We start from the raw sequence: 15263 nt of genomic DNA on the forward strand, positions 1-15263 counted from the left end.
CGCTGGCGATATCGTGAGTTGACTACTGAACGCACTCGTTCATCGTAGGACTATCAAGAGAAACGCAGAAGTACACGTAAAATTGCACTGCACAATGTACACGTTTGTCTGGTGCACTATGAGCATTGCAAGATAATCGCAAACTGAGCCAGTACTTAAAGAGCTTAAATGTGACTTCTTAAAGTGACATTTTTGAAATCTTTTTATTTGTCCTCGTGGAAGATTGTTCCCTGTTCCCCCGTACTAACAAGAAAATGTTGGTGCTATATTTTTACATGTGAGACAAGAGAGCAAGATGCTGTTCGAGTTGGCAAATCTCCAGCGAGGCTAAGCCAAGACTGATGGAGCCAGCCAGCCACTGGTTAGAGTGCATGGTCATGGCCTCGCGACTGAAATCCACCGAAGTGAAAGACTAAATGGAACATGAAGATAACTGACGAAGGGACACTTCCAATGTAGTACCTCCCCACAAAATGACCAGACTACCGTAGATATATAGTAGTCTGTGTAAGGTTGCTACTATTTCAGGGAGCGTTTATGAAACTTATAATTCCCAAACCTTGAAGTACACACACACATACATTCAGTACATACATAATTGAAAAATGGTTTTCATACTCTTCACACAAGAGAGGAAACAGCATTATCTATATCCAATCATACGTATATCTTGACAAAGAGCCTTGTTTACATATTGTATCGCGTCGGTATACTATTGACTATTTGCATAGAAAGATTGATTTGCTTTATTTTACTTTGCCTTTTGTGCCACGTTTGGCTAATTTGCGAAGATGGGGATGAGTGATGACATGATGAAATTGATGAATGGACACTCAGAAACATCCATGCCCAGGCAGCGATTCGAACCTGGAACCCCTGTCGTCATAGCGCGATGTGCTAACCACTCCGCCACGGGGGCCGGCTATTTGCATAGATAAAAGAGCTGAAATCAGTTTCTGTGTGTAATAAAATAACAGGTTCTAAAATCTTGTAAACCAAGGATTTTGATCACAGTTCAATTTTAGAAAAACTAAAATTACTACACGGAAGACTCCTGATTTTGATTTCCTATGGTCGTGATTCAAACTGTAAATACAGATTCGATTAGCCTGTCTGCGCAAAAGTTGACTTAAATTTAACCTTCCCTCATATTGTCAAAATATTTTATTTTTATGAAGCATTTTCTTTTTCTTTATATCGATATTTCAGCATTGTAATCGATTTACACGTATTTCGATATGTCTGTATATCAATTTGCATGCCTAGGATAGAGTTGACTAATCGAATTCTACGTTTTAATTGATCTATCTCCACTAGTCTAGGATAGAGCTACGCTAGTCCACTCGGTAGGAAGATTGTAGCTCATATGACTATAACAAGGGAGTCTCAGGTTCGATTCCCGTGGTAGTAGACCTCAGGTAGGTTTTCTTCCCATTCACCTCACATTCGAAGATCTCTGTCGGATCCAAGGTCTCTCAATCGGTATCTGGGAGGGGAGGAGGGCGACCCTGGCGGCCGAAGCGTGGTGCTGATCACATCATCTCTGCTCTGGCCGGAATGGAGAACGTGGAACGGTGCAATGCGCAGGGTCTGGTCTAAAGTGTACGTTGAATGCTTTCTCAGCCACAGCAGTCCGGATGGTTTCCATAGATGACGAATCATAACCCACGAAAAAACTAAATATCATGCGTCAGGAAAGATCTATGAGCTCAAAGCTTTACCAGCGAAATCCACAAACACTATTCATTTTCATCTTTGTGGCTCAGAGCCGGCGTGACTCAGTGAGCGGAACTTCGCTATGTGCACGGGCTACTGACTCATGATGCGTGACAGGTGTTTCCTTTTATTCATAGATCTTGGGAGGTGGATCTTCAAATAAGTTTGGGCTGCATTTGCGGCCATCCAATGTGTGAAATAAAATAACTGTAGTTAATGTAATGTACAGTAGATTGTGAACTCAGAAGTGCAAACAGATATTCAGAATGGAGACTTATGGTATAAATTATTAACATATATATCAAGCCATGCTCTCATAGTTTACAGACACCTGCAGATTACATGTTAGGTATACGAACCTATTTTATCATTCTAATTTGCTGGTTGAAAATAGGTTGGGCCAAGTTCTTGTCATATTTATAAATTAGATTTTTTAAAAAAACAATTACCACTACTATTATATTTGCTAAATGATAAAGTTCTCCCCTGTGAATTTCTCCATGCCGCGAATGTATGTGGGAGTTATAGTTAAGGTGATGTGGTCATCACCGAGCTCCGATCGCGTTTACAGCTAATGGAGGTCCCAGATGTCCATTAATGAGATTGCTGAGAGACCAGGTCAGTCCCAGAGCCGTTTATGCTGGGACCATAACAGAAAATTCCCATTCTACCGACTGAACTGCCGCGGCTCTTCATCATTATCATCGTCGTTATCATCATCATTACACAGGTCTGTTTGAAAAATCATCGTTCTTGAAATATTCCTAGATTTTCATTGTAGAATTCATATTTTGAAAGAAATATTAACATTTTATGAAACAATCGTTATCAAATAGTAGATTATTAAATAATACAAATTAGAAACAAGATCTCTCTGAAGGCGTAGTGATAATGTTTTCCTCTTGTAATCAAGAAATACCGCCCACCTACGTGACGGAGTGGTTAGCACACCGTGCTACGACGCCAGTGGTCCCGAATTCGAATCCCGGCCTGGGCATTGGTGTTTTTTTAAGTGTCCCTTCATCAATTTCATCATATCATTACTCATCTTCATCTTCGCAATTAGCTAAAAGTGGCTGAAAAGCGAAGTAAAACAGACCAAATCATTCAATCAAGGGGTTCCGGATTCGATACCCAGTGGAGGCACGTAGGGGTTCGGTTCACATTTTAAACTGTAGGTTCAGTCGCTATGAGCCTTTTTGTACATAAATTGGACTTGCAAACAAACTCAACAACAATAACAACAACAAATTAAGAGCCTACCCAAGATTTATTTCTAAATCTTCTGCTGTCAAATCACAAAAATAGAATGCAAGTATTTGGAAAGGAACCTGTCGATGAAAATGAAAAGGATATAAAGTACGGTAGTATCAGAACACCTGAATTGCCTTTCTGATTTCCAGAACAGCCCTTCGAAGAACATGGCTACTGTAAACTTTTAAGATCAATAGATATAATTATGGGACAGTTGATGTGGTCAGAACGTGGTTGACTTACCGCTCCACTTTTGCCATCTGTTCCTCCCCATTAACTTGCTATAGTTTTTTTTCCTTTTAAACTTCCATTACAAAATTAACGCTTAATTGCTTCGAAACACGTATTTGTTTTACTTAATAATGTAGACCAAACAGAGGTTTGAAAATTTCAACAGAATTTGAAATGCCTGTAACGTAGGAAAAAAAATATTTTCGTCCGCAAAAGCTCAAATACAATACCAGATCAGCTGTCCGAGTTATCTAGTCGTTGTATGACAGCTCAAAACTTCTAATGTTGCTACAGTTATCGTAGCCACAAATTGGGAACTTTGCCTAATTTAAACCCTATGCCCGTCCTAAACCAAGCATACAAATTTCTTATTAGAAACTTGTAACTCGAGTGGTGCCTTAAAACAGCTTGGATTTTCGTTTCCTTTTCTACGAAAATGTAGACTATGGTCGTTGCATGGTGAAGAAAAGTGTTTTTTTTTTCGTACGCCATCTTGAGAAGTGTGAATCGATTTGTGTCAAATGGAACACAAGATCAACTGACCAAGGAGGTAAGCTGCTATAAGAATTTCAGCGTAAAAACCCAATATCTACGGCAGTAATAGAAGGCAAAATATTATCGACTTTGTCCCCTTCTCCTCCTTAACTAGGCATTATATTTTAAAAGTTTATTAACAGTAGTCTTGTTTTTTTAGGCAGTTTTTAGGCCAAAGCGACAAGGGCACCTCCAGTCTCTAAAAAATAATTCACTTCACATGCGTCACCAGATCGAGGCGACACGATGCTTACTACTGAGAAAACGGCCACATAACTGCAAGTTTATTTCCCTATATTTGGGTCTCCCCGATGGCGTAGTGGTAATGACGTTGCCTTGTAATCAAGGGGTCCCGGGCTTGATTTCTGGTGGAGGCACATAGTCCCGATTAGCCTATCTATTAAAAAAAGTGGACTTAAAGCAAAAACTCGAAGTTTCCTACATTAAGATAGGATAAATCAGTTCATACGCCATTTTGAAACTTTCACCCTGATTGTACTCAAATGCAGGAGTACCCTTCTCTAGTCATATGCGAAAATTAACTCCTCTCCGAATTTCAGCTAATATCGTACGAAATTTACGGCTGGTACTGGTTTCACAACATTGATGACTTGCTCTTCTTAAACAACGCAATATAGATACTTCAAAGTTTTTTTGTTTTTTTTTAAGAATTATAATGCAACTGATGACATAAGAACTTTATGAGTTGCTTATCATAAGCTCAAAATATGCAGTCCACACAAATGTCAAAAATGGCCAAAATGTGAATACAAACACACCACACACACACACAGAGAGAGAGAGAGAGAGAGAGAGAGAGAGACGCTTCAATGGCACTTGGCACACATATTCGTATTGATCTTTTTCGAGATCGATTCATAAAATGTGGTCCGGACCTCAGGTTCAACCATGAGGGGATTCTGAATTATGTATTTTCCTATAGGAAATACACTAACAGTTAATTGTGAGATGCAAAGGCGCCAACTTACATGTGCTCTTGGGGCTAAGCCCACCCAATAATTTGAGTGTTATTATATTTATTTAGAAATAAAGTTCCCGCGCTTAAGAAAACAAAATGTTTCATCATAATACACTTAAAGAGTTCTCAGTGGCTGAGTGTTATCAAAATATTTAAATAAACTTGTTACATCTCCAATATGATACTTTTCAGTGTTCTACGCTGTCTGTGGTCACATCGTTATTAAGAAAGTAAGAGAGGACAAGAGCTTATATCCAGGATGAGGTTCGATAGGTACCAAAACCTTTCAAAATAGGCAGGCAAAACATTACCGGAAAGTACCGAAAAATACTAAATAAGCACTAAAATTGATGAACATCGACAGATTTTTCATCATTTCTGACTAAAAAAAGGCAATATTCATGTATTCCTCTCTGAAATTGCCTGAAAAAGTTTTTAAACGTAAAAGCCTGCATTTTCTGGATAAGGAACAAAAGAAGCTACTCCGAGTTCAGCTCACTCAATGTTTTTCAAAAGTTGACGCCACTGTTGAGGTGTACAGTGGCATATTATTAGTATGTAAAACTATCTAACAGAGTTCCAAGATCGAAAGTCATGGTAAATTAAGTTGGAAAACTTTAAATTTTCAAAGCTTCTAAAACTACAAAATCTCATTTTCATAGTCTCTATTCTTTCAATAATATACTATTTTGAAAAATACACTCTTATGTCGACTATGTATGAACAAAATTCTTGTATAATGTGATAGAGCACGGTTTGATAAGTTTTGTTTACAATGGAATGCAAATGTTTAAGATGTATTATTCACAATAGTAATTCTCTTACTACTTGTAGCAACAAGATCTAACAAGGCGAAAAAATTGTTGGTAATCAGGAATTGTTCTCGAAATCTTGGAAAATGGCATTTTCTCACAATCCTCGTGATGCAACCAGTTCTTTCTGGTTCAGTTAACATTCCTTGCACAATCTTTATGTTTCTTTTAATGGGATTGCATTTTCAATGTTGTTATGGTAAGCTACCGTATTCAAGCATTTCTCAAAACTTCAAAAGAACGTTAAGATAACACTTCAGTCCATTGAATGCGTTTGGCTGACTGTTAATGCACTTTCCAAAGGAAATAGTATTTTTTAATTTACCTAGTACACATGTGAAGAAAATATGGATTCAAAGTAGAATTCAAAATACAAATACAATTTTTGGTATAGCCTACCTAATTTTGTACTATAGCCTAAGAGGACCTCGATGATGCCAATTAACAGAAGACAAACACTCCACCCCAACACACACGCATATGTGTTTGTATGTGTGTGTGTCTATATATATTCGTGTGGATTTCCCACTACAGGAGCACTTTTTAAGGGTAGGCAGACCGGCAATACAAATCCTTATGACAATGCTTTATTGTTGGTCTATTGATTTGGTTTATTTTACTTCGCTTTTCTGCCAATTTTGATTGAAGGGTGACCGCGTACCGCGCTATATATCCACTCCTCCACGGAGGTCGTCACGGCTATGCATTTATGATTAATTTATAGATGAGAGAGAAAAAAATAAGCACAGAGATAGTATTGAATTCTAGTAGGCAACCGGTTGTAGGTATTAAATATTCTAACAAATCAAAAGTATAAGACTAAATCCTATGATGATTACTTCTATCTTTACTGTAATCAACTAACTAACTAACTCTCTAGCCTTCTTAAACCCGAAGGTTCATGGCTGCAGCAACACAGGCCTTCCATCTTTCCCTATCTTGAACAAGATCTATATACTCTTTTCCATCCCTACCGATTTCCCTTAGGTCCATCTCAACGTTGTCCCTCCATCTTCGTCTTGGCCTTCCTACAGGTCTCTTATCATCAGGTTTCCCAACAAGAATCCTGTGAACTCCTCTTTCCTCTCCCATTCGTGCCACATGGCCTGTCCACCTAAGTCTTCTTGATTTAATCATTCTAATAATATCTGGACATGAATACAAATTATGTAGTTCTAAATTATGTAACCTTCTCCACTCACCTGTCTCCTCATCCCTTTTAGGTCCAAATATTTTCCTAAGGATCTTATTTTCAAATACTCTCAATTTATGTTCCTCTTTCATCCATATAATACTACAGGCAAAATTACTGTTTTGTATATTTTAACTTTTAGTTTCTTAGATATTAAACGAGAAGACAAAAGTTTATGAAGAGAGAAGTAACACGCATTTCCTGAATTAAGCCTACTTTTTATTTCCTCTTTAATATAATTTTCATTTGTTAATATTACTCCTAAGTGTTTGAACTTGGTAACTGGTTCAAACGAGTTGTTATCAATAATTAGATTTGGAATATTACCTAACACTTGGTTTCGGCCTGTAAGCATGTATTTAGTTTTCTCTTTGTTAACTTCCAAACCTAACTCTTTAGCAGTTTTGAAAAATATTTTAGCATTATTCTTAATTGTATTCTCATCATCCCCCAGTAAGTCTACATCATCTGCATATGCTAACAACTGAGTCACACCATTTAATTTTAGTCCTTCTTTAGTTTCTTTTACCTTCCTAACAGCATATTCTAAGGCAAAATTAAAGAGCAATGGAGATAATGCATCTCCTTGTTTTAACCTATCATGAATTGTAAATTTGTCAGACATATTAATACCCACACGAATTTTACTGTGTTTCACTGGTGCATATTTTTATCATACTAACAAGCTTCTTAGGTATTCCAAACTCTACTAATATATTATATAATTTATCTCTTTTGACCGAATCATATGCTTTTTTGAAATCAATGAATAGCTGATGGACATTTTGATTATATTCCCACTTTTTTTCAAGTGTCTGTCTGATGTGAAAAATTTGATCTGTAGTTGATCTGTTACGTTTAAATCCACATTGATAATTATCTAAACACCTATAATTTCATTAGCATATGGGGTTAGTCTTGTTAAAAGAATGTTAGATAATATTTTATATGTTGTTGAGAGTAGAGAAATTCCACGGTAATTTAATTATTGCAGTTCATTTTATCACCTTTTTAAAACACAGGAACAATTATGGATTGTTTCCACTGTTGAGGGATTTCTTCTTTATTCCATATTAAACAAATTAATTTATGAATTTGACATATTAATGAATTTCCACCATATTTAATTAACTCAGCTGGTATTAAATCAATGCCAGGTGCTTTGTTATTCTTTAGCCTTTTAATAGCATCTTTAACTTCAGTCAAGTTAGGTTCTGGAACTAAAGGTTCTGCTGTGTGTACTTCATTTACTTATGATTTATCTCCTACATGGACATTTAAAAGGTCATTGAAGTAGTTCTTCCATCTATTTAGAATATCGCTTGGGTCAGCTAGAAAATCACAGTCTTTATCTTTTATCAAGTTTACTTAGGTTTCCACCCCTTTCTAAACTCATTTACACCTTTATATAAATCTCTGATATTTTTATTTTTGCTGTTTGATTCAATTTCGTTAATTTTGCTTTTCAAGTAATCTCTTTTTTTAGTTCTAAACGTGCGGTTAACTTCTCGCTTTATTCTATTATAATTGTTTAGATTTGTATCATCAGAGTTATTTAACCACCTAAGTCTAGCCTGATTTCTTATTTTTATTAGATTATGACATTCATTATCAAACCATGGCTTTTACTGTAATCAGGGATAAAATATTTGACAGGAAAATCCAGACCCTTAATATATGGAGTGAAGATTGGGGACAACTAAGCTTAAAGTTTCCCAAGAACATTCGAGGGTTTTAATGAGTGTTTGAGAACTTCGAGCCTGACCTCAACTTTTCAAGCTTTTAAAATTCGATTCAGCTTTACTATTAACCAGTGATCCGTCTCCAAATAACGCTCTCTTCTGCTTCAAAGAGTGTCAACGCTGTGTTTCATCCGATTTTGCTTCCAATAAAGTTTGTAAATGTAAGTGGCATGAGTGGTGTAGGAGGGGTAGTGGTAGTTGCGACCCAACTCCATTTAAAAAGAGAAGCTTTCATCAGATACACGGGCCTCCCCGATGGCGCAGTTGTAGCGTCGTCACCTTGTAATCAAGGGGTTCCGGGTTCGATACCTGGTGGAGGCACAAGTGCATAAAGTGGACTTAAAACACCAAATCAATCCATCAATCAGATACACGAAAACTTGGCAATATACTGGGTTTTCATAAAGTCTGAAACCAATGACGTTATTTTATTCTGATTACATGTGAGCTATGACACTGACGACTGGCTGGATGACGTGTTTCCCGAACGTTGGATTGGAATGGGCAGCAAGGTCACCTGACTTCAACCCCATCGACTTCGCCATATAGGGGGTTTTGTAATCTAAGGTGTATGCTGTGAAAATCCGGGATCTGGACCATTTCCTGGAAAGGATTGCTACTGCAACGGCTCTTATGGATCGACACATTTTGAGAATTCAAGTAAACGTGTTGATTCGTCTGAGAAGGTGTGTTCAGACTAGAGCACGTTTCACATCAAGGAAATGTGCTGTTCATCAGTTCTCCCATTAGTTCCAGATTTTATGGCCACACTGTACAGTACATTCTACTAAAAAGAAGCCATAATCCCCTTCAGTTAAATCCATCCTCATGAAATTCCTGAATTGACATAGTATGCAGCAGTTGAAATAAAAATTAAGGTATTTCTGAAACATACCACAAATAACACTTTCTTTGTACAGTCACCGACAATAAAAATAGGACACCTAGATCCTGAAATGCTCGCTTCCCTGCAAGGAGTTATGTGAGTTGTCTAACTCTACGGCGATAAGTGGATTTTAATAGCAAATTTTCAATGGCAACTTCTACCACCGCCGTAAAGTAGGCAACACACACAACGCATTGTAGAGAAGCGAGTATTTCAGGATCTAGGTGTCCCATTTTTATTGCCGCTGACTGTACACTGGATAAAAAAAAGTCAAACAAATAAAATCTAGTTATCAGTGCTCCAAGTAGGGCGAAAATGGAATCCCATCCACCAATAATGGATAATTACTGGAAGCATCCCCAAACCTGCTTCACTGTCATACAGACATTTCCACACATTTCTCCAAGGTTTGACTACTTCGAGAAATGTTCACAAGAGAAGAAAATTGCGGCAGAATGAAATGTAAATATGGTATAGAGCGACGACAAACAAAGAACCTTCGGCCAGAAGCCTTCGCGCATCTTCCCCTACATCCATTTAACTCGCGCCATAAGGAAGCCTGCTCCACTCTGCCCCCTCCCCTCCCCTACACGTGCGTGTACGATGCACACGCCACGCGGTTCTGCGCAGGTCCTTTTGCTTGTGGTTCCACTGTAGTGTAACTATGTGGTTTGTGAAAATGCACGAAGAAAACCAACTTATATAAACTGAGTAGTTTATTTCGTTCATATTTTTAAGCAATTTACTAAAGACTTGGAAAATGAACATAAGAAGAAAATACGTTTGGAAAGTTCAAAAGCGGAAGATTCCAATTAATGCTAAACCTAGTCTACCAAGTAAAATGAAACTGTCCTCCCCCCTCCCCGCCCCAGATTTGGCACCCAATTGCTGCTACTGTGTATCGGTATTAGATACAATTTCTCTGCTGTATAGATGTATCAAACGTTTTGACAGCCCCATGAACTAATTTCGTCATCAGAATTGCTTAAATTTTCACATTTAAGAGGTCATAGTGAGGGGGCAAGAAGTGGCAAAAAGGGGGGGGGTGTGCCTTCAGGAAATTAGAACCGAAACTTTTCGTGGGTTTATATGTGTAGACTACGTGTACAGTCAGGCACGTATCCAGGAATTCCTTTCGGGAGGGGCTCAACACCATTTTTAAGGGGTATAGTAAGAACCTCACAATTGTATGTTCAAGACCAGTGGTGGCAATTGGGTTCCAAAACGGCGGGGGGGGGGGGGGGAGTTGCGGAGGGCGTTGCAAGGAAAGTTTACTTTCTCTTGGTAGACAAGGCTTAACATTAAGAGGCTATAATGTTGAGGCAAGAAAATAAAAAATGGGGAGCAACTATCCCTTAAATCGTCGCCACTGTAAGGCTGTCATTTTAATCAGAACGTGAAATCGGAACATTTTATTACCACTTGACTCCTCTGTTTCCATGCATTAACATTGTGTGCCGGAACCATCTCAGTATGAGTGTTTGTCCATTTCTTCTCATCAGGCATAAAAAACATCTATGGTGCCTTTGAGTGTTTTTACGAAGCTTTTACACATGCACGGGATGAACAATCCACTCGACAACGCGAGATTCAAATTGTGGGCTGCGAACTGGACGAGCCTGAACACCACTAACGTGTCTTGGTTTGAGTTGGTGTTTTAAGTCCACTTTATGCACAGTAAGGCTAATCGGGACTGGACCTACAGTTTAAAGTGGGATCCGAACCACTTGTGCCTCCACCGGGTATCGAACCCGGGACCCCTTGCTTACAAGGCAATGACGCTACCACTGCGCCATGGGGGAGGCCCCACACTAACGTGTCTTGTCCTTCCATGTTTGCAGCTCTTATAAAAGCCGAAACCCACCAAATTGTTCAAATTCAGGCCTTAGCACTCACAAGTGATCAAAAATGCCTGTCACAGCTTCCGCTGTGTTGTCATATATTGGCACGAAACAAAGGAAGTCTTCTCGAATACGGCTGGATCACGAAACAATTAATACACAATGAAAACGCTTCCGTTCCCAACACATCTAATGTTTTGTCTCCCAGTATGATCAAATGCTTACTCATTTATCTCCAGTGACCTGCCCAAGGGAGGGTTGGTGAGGTCATAACCCCAATTTACCCAGTATTCCTTTTATTTTTTAAATGGCAAAATCAGGACTGACCACCAAAAATAGTATGCGTAACCCCTCTACCTTCCGAAAATCCTGGGCACGCCTCTCTTTATCTCTGACACATTTTTTAAAATCAACTCACCACAAGTTTTTATCATTCAGTATTGGAGATTGAAGTAAGATGCGTTCTTCCTGCAGGTTTGGACATGATCCTTTATGGTACTGTCGTCTGCCTGCCTTCACAACTAACCTTAACAAGGCCCTAATTTTCCATCCTTGTGACTTGGATTTTCAAGTCTTAGGAAGGTTTCAGACCGAAGGGACACGCGATACATGTCGATTGGAATGGGCCAATCAGCAGCAACGTTTCACACCATAGCGACACAAAAGGCCGCACAAACCTAATCTTCAGGCAACACGGTGTGAAATCTCCCTTATTGGGCCACTGTCATTGTCACCTCGAAGTAGTAGCTCTTGTTGACCACAGAAAAAAAAATTCCTCAACCGGTGGGAATGCTCTTCAGTTTTCTTCTCTCTCCTATATTTTCTGTGCTTGTTCACTATACAGGCAACACCTTACGATTTGATATACACAGGACATGTACTATGTAGACATTTACGTGCTATTAACAATAACAGGGTTATAAAACATTCTCCGTCTTGTCTCGATAATTATTTCTCCCAAATTATCATCACATTATTCAAGAAGCCAAAATCCTAATTTTATCTAGTGTAAACAGAAAAAAATCCTGAAGGGGGGCTCGTGCCTCCTGATTTCCACCTTGGATATGTGCTATTGACAATAATAAGGTTATAGAACACTCTCCTTCTTGTCTCGATAATTATTTCTCTCAGGTTTATAAATTTATTATCTTCACATTGTTCAAGACGCCAAAAATCTAATTTTATCTAGTGTAAATTTAAAAATTTCCTTAGGTGGGGGGGGGGGCCTCGAGCCATCTCATCCCCACCTTGGATATGTGCTATTAACAATAACAGTGGTATAAAAAATGCTCCGTCTTGCCTCGATAATTATTTCTCTCCTTACATTATTTTCACATTATTCAAGAAGCCAGAAAGCTAATTTTATCTAACATAAACTGAAAAATTTCCTGGGGAGAGGGTGGAGCCCCTTGTGCCCCATCTTGGATACGTGCTATTATCAATAACAGAGTTACGGAACATTCTCCGTCTTGCCTCGATAATTATTTATCTTCTTAAATTATTGTCACATTATTTTATTTCACACCACAAGAAACCAAAAACCTCATTTTATCTAGTGTAAACCTAAAACTTTCGGGGGGGCTCGAGCCCCCTAAGCCCCCCCTCTGGATACGTGCCTGTGTACAGTCATGGACATTTCTGTGTTTTAACGATTCCATTGAAAGTTAACGGAATTGTTATAACCCAGAAGTGTCCGTGACAGTACAATATACTGTAACTAACAAATCACTGAACTATTATCTACGTTAGTTTGGCGTTTAGTTGAATTTATCGTAAACTTGATGCGTGGCTTTGGCAACATGTAAATAAATAGAAACTTGGGTAGTACTGGCACAGTATCATAAAGGTCAATTAGTCAAGAATGTTTTTGTGTTATAAGTAAGGAGGCATACCGAATGCAAATTTCCTGCCGTACAATTAAATAGACATTTTACGAATAAGCAGTGGCGTACTCGGGAAGAATTCGAAGTGTTTGGAAAATTACTTACTTTTAAAAAGATTAACATGTGTATGCGAATGATCCACTGCTCTCTTTTTCTGCCAGCTTCTATGGCAGAGTGGTTAGCCATTCACGCTACGAAGCCAGGTATCTAGGGATGATATAGAGAGGAGACGAGACGAGACTTGGCAATGTCTCGGTTTTGTTTAAAGTTGGAAGAATGTTCTCGATCTTGCCTCGAATTGAAAAAAATGTCTCGTTCACGTCTCGATCTCGGAGGGCAAACCTCGATCTCGTATCGGACATACTCTATGTGATCAAAAGTATCCGGACACACCGCGAAACGTGTGTTTATCATAGAGGGCGACACAGTACTGCTATCTACCGCGTGGAACACATAGTCAGCGAACTCAGTAGTCTGCAGGCAGTGTGAGACAGAAGTATGGGATAGTCTGAGGAACTCACAGACTTTCAACGTGGTCAGTTGGTTGGGTGCCACTTGTGTAGGAAGTCTGTGTGTGAGATTTCCACCCTCCTAAACATCCCTTTGTCCAATGTTTCCAATGTTATAGTGAAGGGATATGTACAACCCAAAAGCGTGCAGGCCAACCTCCCATGTTCACCTCCAGAGACCATCGAGTGTTGAAGAGGGTCGTACAACATTATCGTCAATCATCCATCGCCACAGGAATTCCGAACTGCATCAGGATCTACTCCAAGCACCATTACTGTTTGGCACAAGGTGCGGCAACTTGGTTTCCATGGCCGAAAAGCTGCCCATACGTCAAACATCACACAGACAAATGCCAAACGCTGCCTCGTGTGGTGCAAGGAGCGTCTAAACTGGACCATAGAACAGTGGAAAACCGTTGTTTGGAGTGATGAATTACAGTACACAATGTGGCGATCCGATGGTAGGGTATGGGTGTGGCAAATGCCTGGTGAACGACATCTACCAGCCTTTATAGTGCCGACAGTGAAATTCGGAGGTGGTAGGGTTACAATGTAGTCATGTTTCTCCTGGAGGGGGCTTGGCCCCCTTGTTGCTTTACATGGCAATGTCACGGCACAAGCTTACGTTGACATTTTAACAGCTTTCAGCTGCCTGCCGTCGAAGACCAGTTCGGGGGTGACCATTATGTCTTTCAACACGACCGAGCACCCGTCCATACTGCATGGCTTGTTGGTGAGTGGTTTGACGACAACAACGTCCCACTAATGGACTGGCCTGCGCAGAGTCCTGATTTGAACCCCATAGAACATCTCTGGGATGTTTTGGAATGCCGACTTCCTGCTAGCCCACACCGATCCACATCAATACCTCTTCTCATTTTGGCGCACTGTGAGAAATGGACTGTCATTCCTCAGGAAACCTTCCGGCATCTGATTGAAGGTATGCCTGTGAGAGTGAACACTGTCATCAAGGCTAAGGGTGGGGCAACACCGTATTGATTGCCAGTGTTCCCGATGGAGGGTTGCCCAAACTTGTACTTTATTTTCAGGTGGGTGTCCGGATACTTCTGACCACATAGAGTATCTCGGTCTTGTCTACATACTAGAAATATATAGGATGACATATACAGCGTGTTACTACACAAATGTTCATAGTATGGAGTTCAAGAAGCAAACAACTTTTCTTATTAACGTGTATTTTGTTTAAGGCCTCATTTCGACGCTACTACCACTAGAAAAACGTGGATTGATGCTGAATATAAAGGCAATCACGCAGCATTGCCACCAATGGCTTACCTTTGCAATACTATAAACAAAATATGTGACTTAGCTATCAATAATCAGGTACAAAGTTTCGAACAAGACCGAGAGTCTCGAATTCTAAGTGTCGGTCTCGTCTTCATTTTACAGAGGTTTCTCTTGTTCTCCGGCTCATCTCGTTTCGAAGGGTCTCGTCTCGTCGTCGCCTTTCTTAGAAGCCCGTCTTGACCTTGGTACCATCCCTACAAGGGTCCCAGGTTCAAATCCTGGGATAAGGAAGGCAAGTGCCATTGCGTTTGTACGTGTCATAATTTTATTCATGAATTCGCCGTTTATTCTCATCGCCACTGATTTAGGAGGCATAAATGACCTAATTAAACATATAGGCTATGTACACAACCACACATGCAAGTTTCAACGTCAC

At 39.4% G+C, this 15263-nt stretch overlaps 1 protein-coding gene and 1 non-coding gene across 4 annotated transcripts in view; both read right to left on the bottom strand.

Moving 5' to 3' along the window:
- The window catches only part of LOC145984144 (solute carrier family 41 member 1-like), a 215095-nt gene that overhangs the window by 117228 nt on the left and 82604 nt on the right, over nt 1-15263 (bottom strand). The window lies entirely within an intron of this gene.
- On the bottom strand, nt 11077-11151 carry TRNAT-UGU (transfer RNA threonine (anticodon UGU)). The gene has a single exon. It is a non-coding gene; the product is annotated as a tRNA-Thr (tRNA).

Source organism: Lepisma saccharinum, chromosome 2 (assembly GCF_977018435.1).
Source record: "Lepisma saccharinum chromosome 2, izLepSacc3.1, whole genome shotgun sequence".
Taxonomy (NCBI): domain Eukaryota; kingdom Metazoa; phylum Arthropoda; class Insecta; order Zygentoma; family Lepismatidae; genus Lepisma; species Lepisma saccharinum.